Consider the following 12,671-nt stretch of genomic DNA (forward strand, 5'->3'; position numbering starts at 1 on the left):
CTGGCCTACTTTGTTTAAGGATGCCCATCAATTCGTTTTAAGGTGTGATCGTTGCCAAAGAGTAGGAAATCTTACGAGGAAGGATGATATGCCGTTAAATGTGATGCTTGAAGTCGAGGTCTTTGATGTTTGGGGAATCGATTTCATGGGGCCATTTGTCTCATCCTGCAATAATCAGTACATCTTGCTAGCAGTCGATTATGTCTCAAAATGGGTAGAAGTCAAAGCTCTGCCGATGAATGATGCAAAGGTAGTGTTGAATTTTCTTCATAAGCAGATTTTCACAAGGTTTGGAACCCCACGAGTAATCATAAGTGATGAAGGGTTGCATTTCTGCAACTGTAAGTTCACTTCTATGATGCAGCGCTACATTGTGAATCATCGTGTTGCTACTGCCTATCATCCACAAACGTATGGTCAAGCGGAAGTATCTAATAGAGAGATCAAACACATTTTAGAGAAGGTTGTTTGTCCGTCAAGGAAGGATTGGTCTTTAAAGCTCGATGAAGCTGTTTGGGCTTACAGAACAACATACAAGACTCCACTTGGGATGTCCCTGTTTCAACTTGTGTATGGTAAAGGATGTCATTTACCTGCGGAGCTTGAGCATAAGGCCTATTGGTCATTGAAGAAGTTGAACCTGGATCTAGATGCAGCTGGAAAGAAGCGAATACTTTAGCTAAATGAACTTGATGAATTTCGACTCCAAGCGTATGAGAACAACAAAATGTACAAGGAAAAAGTGAAAAGGTGGCACGACAGGAAGCTATATCCTAAGTCATTTGTGCCAGGGCAGCAAGTTCTTTTATTCAACTCTCGTCTCTGACTTTTTCCTGGAAAGTTGAAATCAAGGTGGTCTGGACCTTTTATTGTCAAAACTGTGTTTCCACATGGAGCGGTGGAGATTTTTGGGAATGATCCGGACCAAGCATTCAAGGTTAATGGTCAGCGTTTGAAGCATTAATATGGAGACACGGCAAACCGGGAAGTGGTTAGTGCCGTTTTATTGTCAACTTGATTAAGGTACGCTATGTCAAGCTAATGACGAAAAAGAAGCGCTTCTTGGGAGGCAACCCATGATTTGTTGTTACAGGAACCCTTAGAAGTTAGTAACCTATCCAAAACCACAAAAAAATCAGAAAAACAGGGCAAGAAAAAAAAATCCAGAAGACCCCTGAGCGGTCGCTCAGGGCCCGACTGGCAGATTTTTTTTAAGCTATATAAAAATCCAAAAAAATCTGAAAAATCAAAAATCAAAACACAGCCCACTACCCATAAATTATCTTCCCATTACCCACATTCTTAACCCTTAAACCCACTCCTAATCAAATTTTACCCTAATCTCTACCCTATATATACATACAACTATTCCATATACTCCCCCATACACTTTCAAACCATAAACTCTCTCCACTATTCAAAAACACAAATCTTAAATACTTTTTCTCAGTTTCGATGGCACCCAAAAGATCCAGGACTATTGATAGCAGCAGCACTATTCCTACTGCTGATTCTTCGACGGGTACTGCTGCGAGGCCTCGTTTGTTTGATAGGGCTGCTGATGAGGAGTATACTAGGCTTCTGGGTAAGCCGATTTTGAAGGAGATGGGATTCTTACCATCGGGGAGGGATGGTGAGTTGTTGCCATTGATTGCTGAGAAGGGTTTGATTGCTTTTAGTGAGTCACCAGAGGCGGTTCCGATGAGCGTTGTTCGCGAGTTCTATGCGAATGTGAAGGCTGAAAATAATGGGTTTTCTGTTGTGCGGGGGATGACGGTGGATTATCACCCTGAGGTGATTCACCGTGTGATTGGGCAGCGATAGAGGAAGCCCACGGAGGAGAATTGGAATGAGAAGACTGCTGAAGATTTTGACTTGGATTTGATTTGTGCTACTCCCTGTAGGCCGGGCACGGTTTGGACTTTCAAGACTGGGACTAAAGAGTATCGCCATTTTCCGGCGATTTCGATGAATAGGTATGCCTGTACATGGAATGCCTTTATTTGCGCTAATATTCTGCCTACTTCACATGCACATGAGGTTACAGTTGGGCGAGCACAGTTGTTATGGGGTATTTTGAATGAGGAGTACTATGTGGACCTTGGTGAGTTCATCTACCAAGGAATTCTAAAGTTTTTGAGGGGAGCTAAGCACATGAACATCCCTTATGCGTCCACTGTTACAAAGCTTTGCCGAGCGGTGGGAGTTCAGTGGCCGTTTCACGAGCAGTTGCAGCTGCCGGCCGCTCCTATTGATTCCGGGACTCTGAATGTGATGCATGAGTGGACTGGTGGAGAGCCCAAGGAGCATGGGCTGGGTTATCGTCTTCCAGGAGGGCGTCCAGCACGCAGTGCTACTATGGCGAGACCAGGGCATGACGAGGCAGGCTCTTCTAGAGCTCAGGAGGGTGCTGGGATGGCTGATGCCCAGTATAGGAGGCTGTCGAGGAGGATGGATGCTATGTACGAGAAGCAGAGCAGGTTTGCTCAGGAGCTCACCCTTGCGCTTGGGACTGCTTTTAGAGGCCTTGGAGCTGACATCCAGTGGCCAGTTTTTGGTGAGGACTCTGCATATCCGCCTCCTGATACTCCACCCTCTGAGGGTGATGATGATGATGATCTCTCCGAGTAGGTATACCCTGCGTTCCTTTCTACTACCTTCACTGGGGACAGTGAAGATTTTAAGTTTGGGGGTGGTAGTTAAGGAATATTTTGTGTGTGTCATATAGTTGCATATTCATGATAGTTTAGTTCATATAATTGCATATTTTTGTCATATAGTTTTTTTTATTATTTTATCTTATAGCTTTATTTATCATGTCATGTAGCTCATGCATATACCATGATCCCTTTTGCATTGTTTTACCAATTGATTTGTGATGTTGATGCGAGTGTAGTGATAGCGTTAAAGTAATGTTGAGTCTTGTAGGTTGACGTGCATGCTAGAAACACTTGTAATTTCACTAAGTCTTAGAGAATGCTTAAGGACTAGATTGTTGTTATGGTTTGATAGTTTTCAAGGTTAATCTATTGATTATGCTTAGAATTTATAATAGGTTCTTAGTGATAAAAGGCATGAAGAGAAAATTTGGAGTAAAAAGTGGAATTCATTGCTAATTGTGGCTAGACGTCAATTGGCTGGTAGTCGGCTCGTATTTTTATGCGAGTAGTCTAGGGTTGAGCAAGACGGAGCGAAACGCACTTGCTCATAAATTTTGAAAAAAAAATATAGAAAAAAAGAAAACAAAAAAAATAGAGAGTTAATGCATAATTGATCACGAGTGGGCTCTTTGGTATTCGAGTTATTAAGTTCTTAGGGGACTTTGTGCCTAGTGACCTAAGGCTTTTATAGTCTGGGATCCGCTAACCTAATGCTCGCTACATGGATGCCATTGTATAAGTCTTTTGTGGACCTCACTCAGTGCACGATCAAATAAGCATTTGTGTGTTGTGTTAAATAAAAGCATGATTCTGTAATAAACTCCAGTAATCTTGAAGTGTTATAAGTCATTTTGTGCCTACAATTTTATTCTTCGTATAATCATGTGATTACCTTGAGGATAGTCGAGTTATGATAATTGATCTAGTCTCGAAGCATATTTGTTAAGCATTCTCATACACCATGTTTCCGGCTGTATGTTAGTTTACATGATTTGATTGATCTTTATTCGCCTAATAGCATTTGTTGAGATGTCGTAAGTTGGTTGGTTTGGTCGTAGTAAGGGGGATCGCTGCATTTCATATAGATTGCATTCATACATATTTTTGTTTTGTTTTTGAGTCTGTGACGCTTGAGGACAAGCATCGATTTAAGTTTGGGGGTGTGATAAGTGGCATTTTATACCACTTAGAACGTCTTATAATGGCTTGAATTGATGTCTTGGAATCAAGTATTTTGTGTATCTGATGCGTTTTCTAGTGTTTTTACATTTCAGGGTATTGATTGCATTTCTGGAGAGATTTTATCAAGAATAAGCCTTGGCATGTGTTTGGCATTGCGCGTGGGAAGATAGGAGCAGAATGTAGCAAGAAACTGGAGCAAAAATAGAGCATTTTCCAGAAGGGGTCTGAGTGTCCGCTCAGCTCTGCTGAGCGACCGCTCAGGAAGCTGAGCGCCCGCTCAGGAATGCTGAGCGGCCGCTCAGGGACGGAAATTTAAAATAATTATTTTAGACTCCTGATTCTTTTAAGCTTCCAACTTCTAAGTTAGCTGGGTTTTATGGGACTCCTATATAAGTAGTTTTCAGAGACATTTCACATAGTGTTGGATCGTAGTATTAATCGAGGAGCGAGGAGATAAGGAAGAAGACCGTTTTAGTACATCGCAACGAAGAGGAAGCATATTTTCTTGTGATTCTTTATTTCGTTGTAACGTTGGATGCTAGTTTTCTTTACTTTGAACCTATTTACTCTTATGACGTACTCTGGTTTAATATAAGTAGTTTTAATTATTCTCGTGTGTTATTATCATGTTTTCATATGAACCCAGGATGACGATGAGTTCTATCATGGGCTAATCGTGATCATGGGGTCGTAACGGATTTACTATGGAATTCTTTAGTTAGTTGTTTAATACCTTAGTGTGTGATGATTGTATGATATCTTGTATTGGTTGTGCTTATTCGTCTTATGTGCGTCGCGAACATATAAGATAGGGTGTTAATCTCTTGTGAAGCGACGGTGGATCTTGAGGTTTAGAACTTGCCATGCTAGCATAGGTTCATGTATGTGTATGCATGATTAGTGGGTAACTCTAACCGTTTTACTTGCTCTGTGTAATCAAAAGGAATAACTTGTGCTTAAATCGTTATGTTGTCAAATTCTGTAGACATATAGGGTCTCAACATAATTGATGCCTATTCAACGTCTATCTTAATTGTGGATGCTTGGTAGAATGGTATTAGTACAATGAAAGTTGGCTTTTATCAGTTTCGTGTTGTTCGATTAATATCATCACTGTTGCATGCTAAGGGTAATAACAATGACTATTGAAGGAAGTAGTAATGAAGTTATGATCTAATGTGTGTTTTAATATTGTTAATTCAAGTGTCAATTAAGTGCTTAATTCTCATAGTTAATTGTAGTTAATAATTAGTTAATCAAATCTAAGTGTTATTGTCTTAACATTGAGAAGTAAATATACATTGGTGAGTGAATGTTAATTGAACATAATTAGTCTGAGTCTCTGTGGGGAACGAATTAGAAAGTATTCTATATTACTTGTGAACGAGTATACTTGCGTGTATAATTAGCGCGTGTTTCCTTCCTAACAGCCAACTCAGTTCCGAAAGAAATTAGGATTTATAATTATTTTTAATGGAATCAGGTCATTTTTCTAAGTCTACGGGTCTTCGTTTCACTCGAATCGGACTAACGGTTTAATTACTACGAAATAAACAAGATTTAATTAATTATAAATCGATTATAATTAATTAATCACAATTAATTAAACCTTAATTATATTTTAAAATAATTATTTAAGAATTATTGTATTTTAAAATAATTAATCCCTAATTTTTATAAAAAATTAATTACAAGTTATTACAATTTATTATAAATTATTATCAATTATATGATTAAATCGACTATTTACAAATAATTATTTGATACGAATAACTATTACAACCCTTCTCGAATAAATAAACGAACGCTCGAATAACAATTCCAACTTATCGAACTATTACTCGTATAACTACGAGTTACTCGTATTATTCACTTAATTATCGAATTATTAATCACATTATTCGATATATTTAATCTCATTTATAAATTAATTACTTTATTATTAAATAATAGATAATTAAATAAATAATTAGATAGATAATTAAATAATTAAATAAATAATTAATTTCAAATTTCTAAATTAATAATTAATAAAAAAGTTCAGAAATTATTTATAATATTTTTTTCAGAATTTAAAACTAATTTTTATTTGATTTTTGGAATTATTAAAACTGATTTTCTGATTTAATAAAATATAATTAAATAATAAAAACTACAAAAACATGAATCAGGAAAAGGTTTCAGGTTTTGAGGATCAAAACCGGGCCATTATGGGTTAAAATTTCGGGTCATGGGTAGCCAACCGGGTCGGGAAGAACACAGACTGGTTTCTGGAAAAGCTCCAGTTTCCAGCGGTTCTTCGCCGGACTCCGGCGAGCTTAAATCACAAACCAAACGAGATGATTTTACTCTTTTTTTGATGCAACTTCATTCCAAATCCTTCCTGCAGTTCAACCTCGCATCCTGTTGTCCGCAACGCCGCCTGCGTCGTCTTCTCCGGCGAGAATCGACCAAAAACCGGCGAGAATCCGGCGAAAACACGATCCTTCACGTTTGTACACCAAACTCAACAATTGTTATACGAAATCAAAGCTCTTAATTTCCTGAATCAATTCTAACAACTAACAGCAAACCAAAACGTCTATAAATCAACAAAAATGAAATCAAAATTTACTAAAAACTATGAACTCGGGAACTATCTTCCAGGGGTTATAAAATCAAGATAAATATACCAAATCAATCCTAGAACTATGATAAAGCTGACTGGATCATCAAAACAATCAAACAATTCCTGAATCTTAAACCCCTAATTCGAACATGAACCCTAAAAATGAATTGAAAATCAAATCAACAACACATGAAATTGATGATATGAATAGAGAGTAGAGATCAAGAGGATCATTTTGATTACTCACATGATCAAACTGGATAACAGAATCACCTTCAAATATGTGGTTTAATTCCCTGATTGTTCTTCACCGACAAACCCAATTTCTTGATTATTCTGATTTTTAATAATTAATTAACTAAAAATTAATAATAATCCAGCTATTTATACTATGGAAAATAATACCCCTAAATAAAATTAAGGGTCTAATTACACATCTAATAAAAATATTTGGCCCTAATTTTTATAATTTTTGGGTATCAATTATAAATTTTTAAATATCCAATAAATACAAAATATATGCCAAAAATTCCCAAAAATTGTGAATATTACAAAAATACAAAGAAAAATGATGTTTGATAATTTCATGATCATACAAAAATAAAAATGTGATTTTTGTGGGGGTTTTGACTCCCGAAGGGGTCCGGAAAAAGTCATTTTTCGCAAAAGAGGTAAATTTGTAAAATGTCTATATATTCAGAATATCGATGTGGTATAGGCCGTTCTTGGAAAAATAGGGCCAATGATTTTGTTTGAAATACGGGCTTTTAAAACACCGTTTGAGCTGTACGGATTTTTGATATAAAATATATAACTTATAATAAAACATAATAAATACCCGAAACACATTCTGATCAAAACAGACTACACGTAACACATGACAGTTAGGGTTTTATGACTCGACACATTTAATCACATGATAATACACATAATTATCTTTATTAGAATATAATACAAGCGTAATTTTTCGGTTGTTACATTCTCCCCCTTTAATAGGATTCTGTCCTCAGAATCACACTATGAAAATAACTGAGGGTAGTTTTCTAACATATCACTCTCAAGCTCCCAGGTTGATTCTTCAACCACGAGATTCCTCCATAAAACTCTCACTAATGGTACAGACTTGTTTCTTAAGACTCTCTCTTTCCAATATACAATTCTTACCAGCTGTTCTATATACGATAAATCTGCCTGAAGCTCTATCGGCTCATACTCTATTACATGCCTTATATCAGGGTTATACTTCTTAAGCATCGACACATGAAATACATTATGAATATGCTGCATATGGGGCGGTAAAGCTAATTCGTACGCAACTTTTCCGACTCTCTTCAGAATTTCAAATGGACCTACGTAACGAGGCTTTAGCTTGCCTTTATTTCCAAACCTAGTCAATCCCTTCCATGGTGATACTTTTAGTAGTACATGCTCTCCTTCTTGATAGTCCACATCCTTTCTAGCTGGGTCGGCATGTTTACGTTGTCGATTTTGTGCTGCTTCGAGTCGTTTTCGAATAAATTCTACTTTTTCCTTGGTCTGCTGAATCAGTTCTGGACCTAGAATTTTGCGCTCTCCAACTTCATCCCAACATGTAGGTGATCTGCATTTTCTTCCATATAAGGCTTCATAAGGTGGCATGCCGATACTCGCATGATTGCTGTTGTTATAAGAAAATTCCACTAGTAGTAAGTGCTCGTCCGAACTGCCTTCAAAATCTATAACGCAAACACGTAACATATCTTCAATTGTCTGAATAGTCCTCTCACTTTGCCCGTCCGATTATGGATGATAAGCGGTGCTCATGTTTAATTCGGTCCCTAAACATTCCTGGAATTTGAAAGAGATATATCCTAAGTCCAATCATGTATGAGGATTTAGGAATAACTTTTATGTAATCTGTTTTGATTTCATTGATATTAATAAAAGACTTGTTTTGTTTTTATTGTGGGCTCTATCTATTTAAAGGTTTAAATAAGATATACCACAGTTTAATGTAAAGCTTTTTATGGATTGTGATGAGATCATAATAATGAGACCTAAAAGATGATAACTCTAAACTTAAATAGTTCCTGGTCGTAGGATTACTAACTGGTAATTAATAATCCGCAAAGATCGATACATACTATGCTTGCTTCATTATGAAGGATGTCTGTTCTCATAGAAATTTGTGTGGTGACACTATAGCTAGTATGTAGGTGCTTATTATAGAATAAGTTCACTGAACATGACTCACACAGCTGAACAACTGATGGAGTTCACTCACGTGTCAGCAGTTGTTCACATAGTGATAGTTGTACAAGTATCCTTAGACTTGAGGTCATCATAGTCATCTTGTGTACACTGAACTATGCTTTGGTTTAGTTCTTAGTCTCAAGGGACAATTATAAGGGTTCTACTGGGTATAGGAATTTGTACACGAAGATAGTGTATGATCAATAAAGGATCTACCCCTTCCAGTGAAGGAAGAGAATGTTCAATGCTGATCCACTTATGCTAGTTCAGGAATCTCTGGCCAGAGTGAATGAAATTAGAAAGGAGTTTCTAATTTACATTAAATAGAACTAAGCATAGTGAATGGGAAAGCAAGTGAATAAATAAGATAGGCTTGACACAAGTTCCATGCCTTGTATTTAATCGTGACATTGCAGGTTAGAAGGAATTGATTGTACGGTAACTACTCACTGAATAGGTTCTTCGTATTCTAAGCAGTGAATTCGTATTATCCGGATAGTCGCGATATGCTGAGAAGTATCCCTCATGATGTAGAATAAATATGATTAATTAATTAATCATATTTAATGAATTAGAGAATTTATATAAATAATGATAAAATAGTTTTATTATTATTTATTTCTACTACTGGCTTAATATTGAACCTACAGGGTCACACCATAAAAGAGAATGATTTAATAATGGAGGAATTAATTAATAATGGCTGATAATTATTTATTTATGAAATAAATAATTAATTGGCAAATTTAATAATTGATTAAATGAGATTTAATTGATTATAAATTAATTAAGAAAAGGTTCTTAATATTATTAATTAAGAATTTAATTTTTGGAAATTAAATCAAGTGAGAGAATTATTTCTAAAGAGTTTAGAAAAAGGATTAATAATTAAAAGGTGTTTTAATTATTAGTGAGAATAATAAAGGGTTAATAATAATAATATTTTATGGGAAAATTTTCAGCTAAAATTTTTGCCTATAAATATACTATTATAGACCCTATTTTTGCCTCAACCAAAAAGATTTACAAAACCCTAATTCTCTCCATCTCCTCCTCCTTTATTACATCATTTTCTTGGTGGATACCGGTGGAGTGTTTCACACTTGAGGAGCAGCTGCTAAGGATCTCCGTTCATCGTTTTTGGATCGCCATTAAAGACCTCTATCTTTCAATTAACGTAAAGCTTCTTAAGGTAAACATACTGAACTACGAATTAAATATTTTTTTTCGCATGGATCCTGCGGAGGGTTTCGGTTTTTTTAAGATTTAAATTTATGTTTTCGCTGCGTTTATGTGCTAAAAACCCTTCAGAATTATCTCCAAAATCTCGAATTAAAATGGGGATCTCAATCCGATACTATGGACACTAGTACTCCATGACGCATCATATTTTCCTTGAGATATAAATGTACTAACTTGTCAAGCGAAAACCTTTTGTTAATTGGAAGGAAATGTGCTGACTTCATTAATCTGTTGATGAGAACCCAAATCGTATCGTGATTTGCCCTGGTCCTTGGTAGTCCCACTACAAAATCCATAGCTAAGTGCTTCCATTTCCATTCTGGAATATCTAGTGGTCGTAGTAATCCGCTCAAGCGTTGATGTTCAGCTTTGACTCATCGACAAGTGTAACATTTACTGATCCATTCTGCTATCTCTTTCTTCATATCTGGCCACCAAAAGTTTTCCTTCAGATCTCTATACATCTTGGTGCTTCCGGGATGAATTGAATATCTTGAGCTGTGAGCGTCTTGTAAAATTTCTGCTTTCAATTCCGGTACATTAGGTATCCAGATTCTCGAAGCAACTCGGAAAATTCCCTTGTCATCTCTCTGGCTGGTAATTTCTTCTCCTGAAAAATTATCAATTTCGTGATTCATTACTTCTTCTTGACATTTTTTTATCTTTTCGAATAATTTTGGCTGAAAAGTCATGCCATAAATCATTTCAGTGGAGCTTTCAGGAACTCGAACTTCAATTTCCAATTTATCAAATTCTTTGATCAAGTCTTCTGAAGATGTTAACAAGTTCAATCTTTCCTTTCGGCTCAAGGCATCTTCTACAACATTTGCTTTGTCTGGATGATAATTGATTGATACGCCGTAGTCTTTGATTAGCTCTAGCCAACGTTGCTGTCGCATGTTGAGTTCTTTCTGTGTGAAAATATACTTCAGACTTTTATGATCTGTGTAAATTTCACACTTCTCGCCATAAAGATAGTGTCTCCAGAGTTTAAGTGCGAATACAATTGTTTCTAGTTCCAGATTATGCGTCAGATATTTCTGGTCATGAGGCTTTAGCTGTCTAGAAGCGTATGCGATTACATTGCCATGATGCATCAAAATACATCTGAGTCCTCGATAAGAAGCGTCGCTATAAATGACAAAATCTCCTTGATTATTAGGTAAAACAAGTATAGGTGCGATTACCAAGTGATTGTTCAATTCTTGGAAACTCTCTTCGCATTTCTCATTCCATTCATACTTTTCATTCTTCCGGGTCAACTTGGTAAATGGCGCGGCTATCTTTACAAAATCTTTAACAAATCTTCTTTAATAACCTGCTAATCCTAAGAAACTTCTGACTTCCGTCGGAGTCTTTGGTCTTTCCCAGTTTAAAATAGCTTCAATCTTTGCTGGATTGACTTGAATTCCTTCAACACTGATGATATGTCCTAGAAATTGCACTTCCTTTAACCGAAATTCGCATTTCGAAAATTTTGCATAAAGTTGTTCCTTTCTCAACGTTTCCAATATTATTCTCAGGTGCTCTGCATGTTCTTCTTCAGTCTTCAAATAGATCAAGATGTCATCAATAAATACAATGATAAACTTGTCTAGGTATTTCTTGAATACTCGGTTCATCAAATCCATGAATGCTGCAGGTGCATTAGTTAGTCCAAACGCCATCACAAGAAATTTGTAGTGTCCATATCTCGTTCAGAACGCAGTCTTTGGAATATCTTCTGCCTTGATCTTCAATTGATGATAACCCAATCTTAAATCGATTTTCGAAAACCATGCCGCTCCTTTTAGTTGATCAAATGAGTCGTCGATTCGGGGTAAAGGATATTTGTTCATGATAGTTTACTTGTTCAGCTCACGGTAATCGATACATAATGGCATGCTACCGTCCTTCTTCTTCACGAACAACACTGGTACACCCCATGGGGATACACTGGGCCTTATGATTCCTTTATCGAGAAGATCCTGCAATTGCTTTGCTAATTCTTTCATTTTAACAAGCGCCATTCGATACGGAGCTTTTGAAATTGGTTCAGTTCCTGGTGCCAAATCAATAGTAAATTCGATTTCTCGATCCGGAGGTAGTCCTGGAAGTTCATCTGGAAAGACATCGGGAAACTCATAAACTACGGGAATATCTTCAATCTTGGGGCTTCCTTTTTCCATATCCAATACATAGGCTAAGTAAGCTTGACATCCTTGACGTAACAATCGCCTCGTCTGCATCATCATTAAGAATCTCTGCTTTTGATTTTCACCTTTGAACGTTACTGTTGTATTTTCCTCAGTTCGTAGCTTCATCTTCTTATTCGCGCAATCGATCTGTGCATTATTACTAGCTAACCAATCAATTCCTAGAATAACATCAAATTCTCCCAACTTGAAAGGTATCAAGTCAACTGAGAAATAATGTCCCACTATCTCAATATCACAACCTGGACACACTCGATCTATCACGATCTGATCATCGTTTGTTAATTTTATGACTAATACCTCATCTAACCACTGAACCTCACAATATATCTTGGAAATAAAATCTTCAGAAATAAAAGACCTCGTAGCTCCAGAATCAATCAGTACTTGAGCATTTATAGAATTCACAGGAAGCGTACCTGCAACCATATTCGGACTCTGTACAGCTTCTTTCATTGACATGTTGAAAGTCCTTGCCCTAGGTTGATTCTATAGTGGTGGCGGAGGTAATGCTAAAACCCTTGGAATGCTGGAGGCCATCGCTGCTCCTTT

This window comes from Apium graveolens, chromosome 3, assembly GCF_009905375.1.
Source record: "Apium graveolens cultivar Ventura chromosome 3, ASM990537v1, whole genome shotgun sequence".
Classification (NCBI taxonomy): domain Eukaryota; kingdom Viridiplantae; phylum Streptophyta; class Magnoliopsida; order Apiales; family Apiaceae; genus Apium; species Apium graveolens.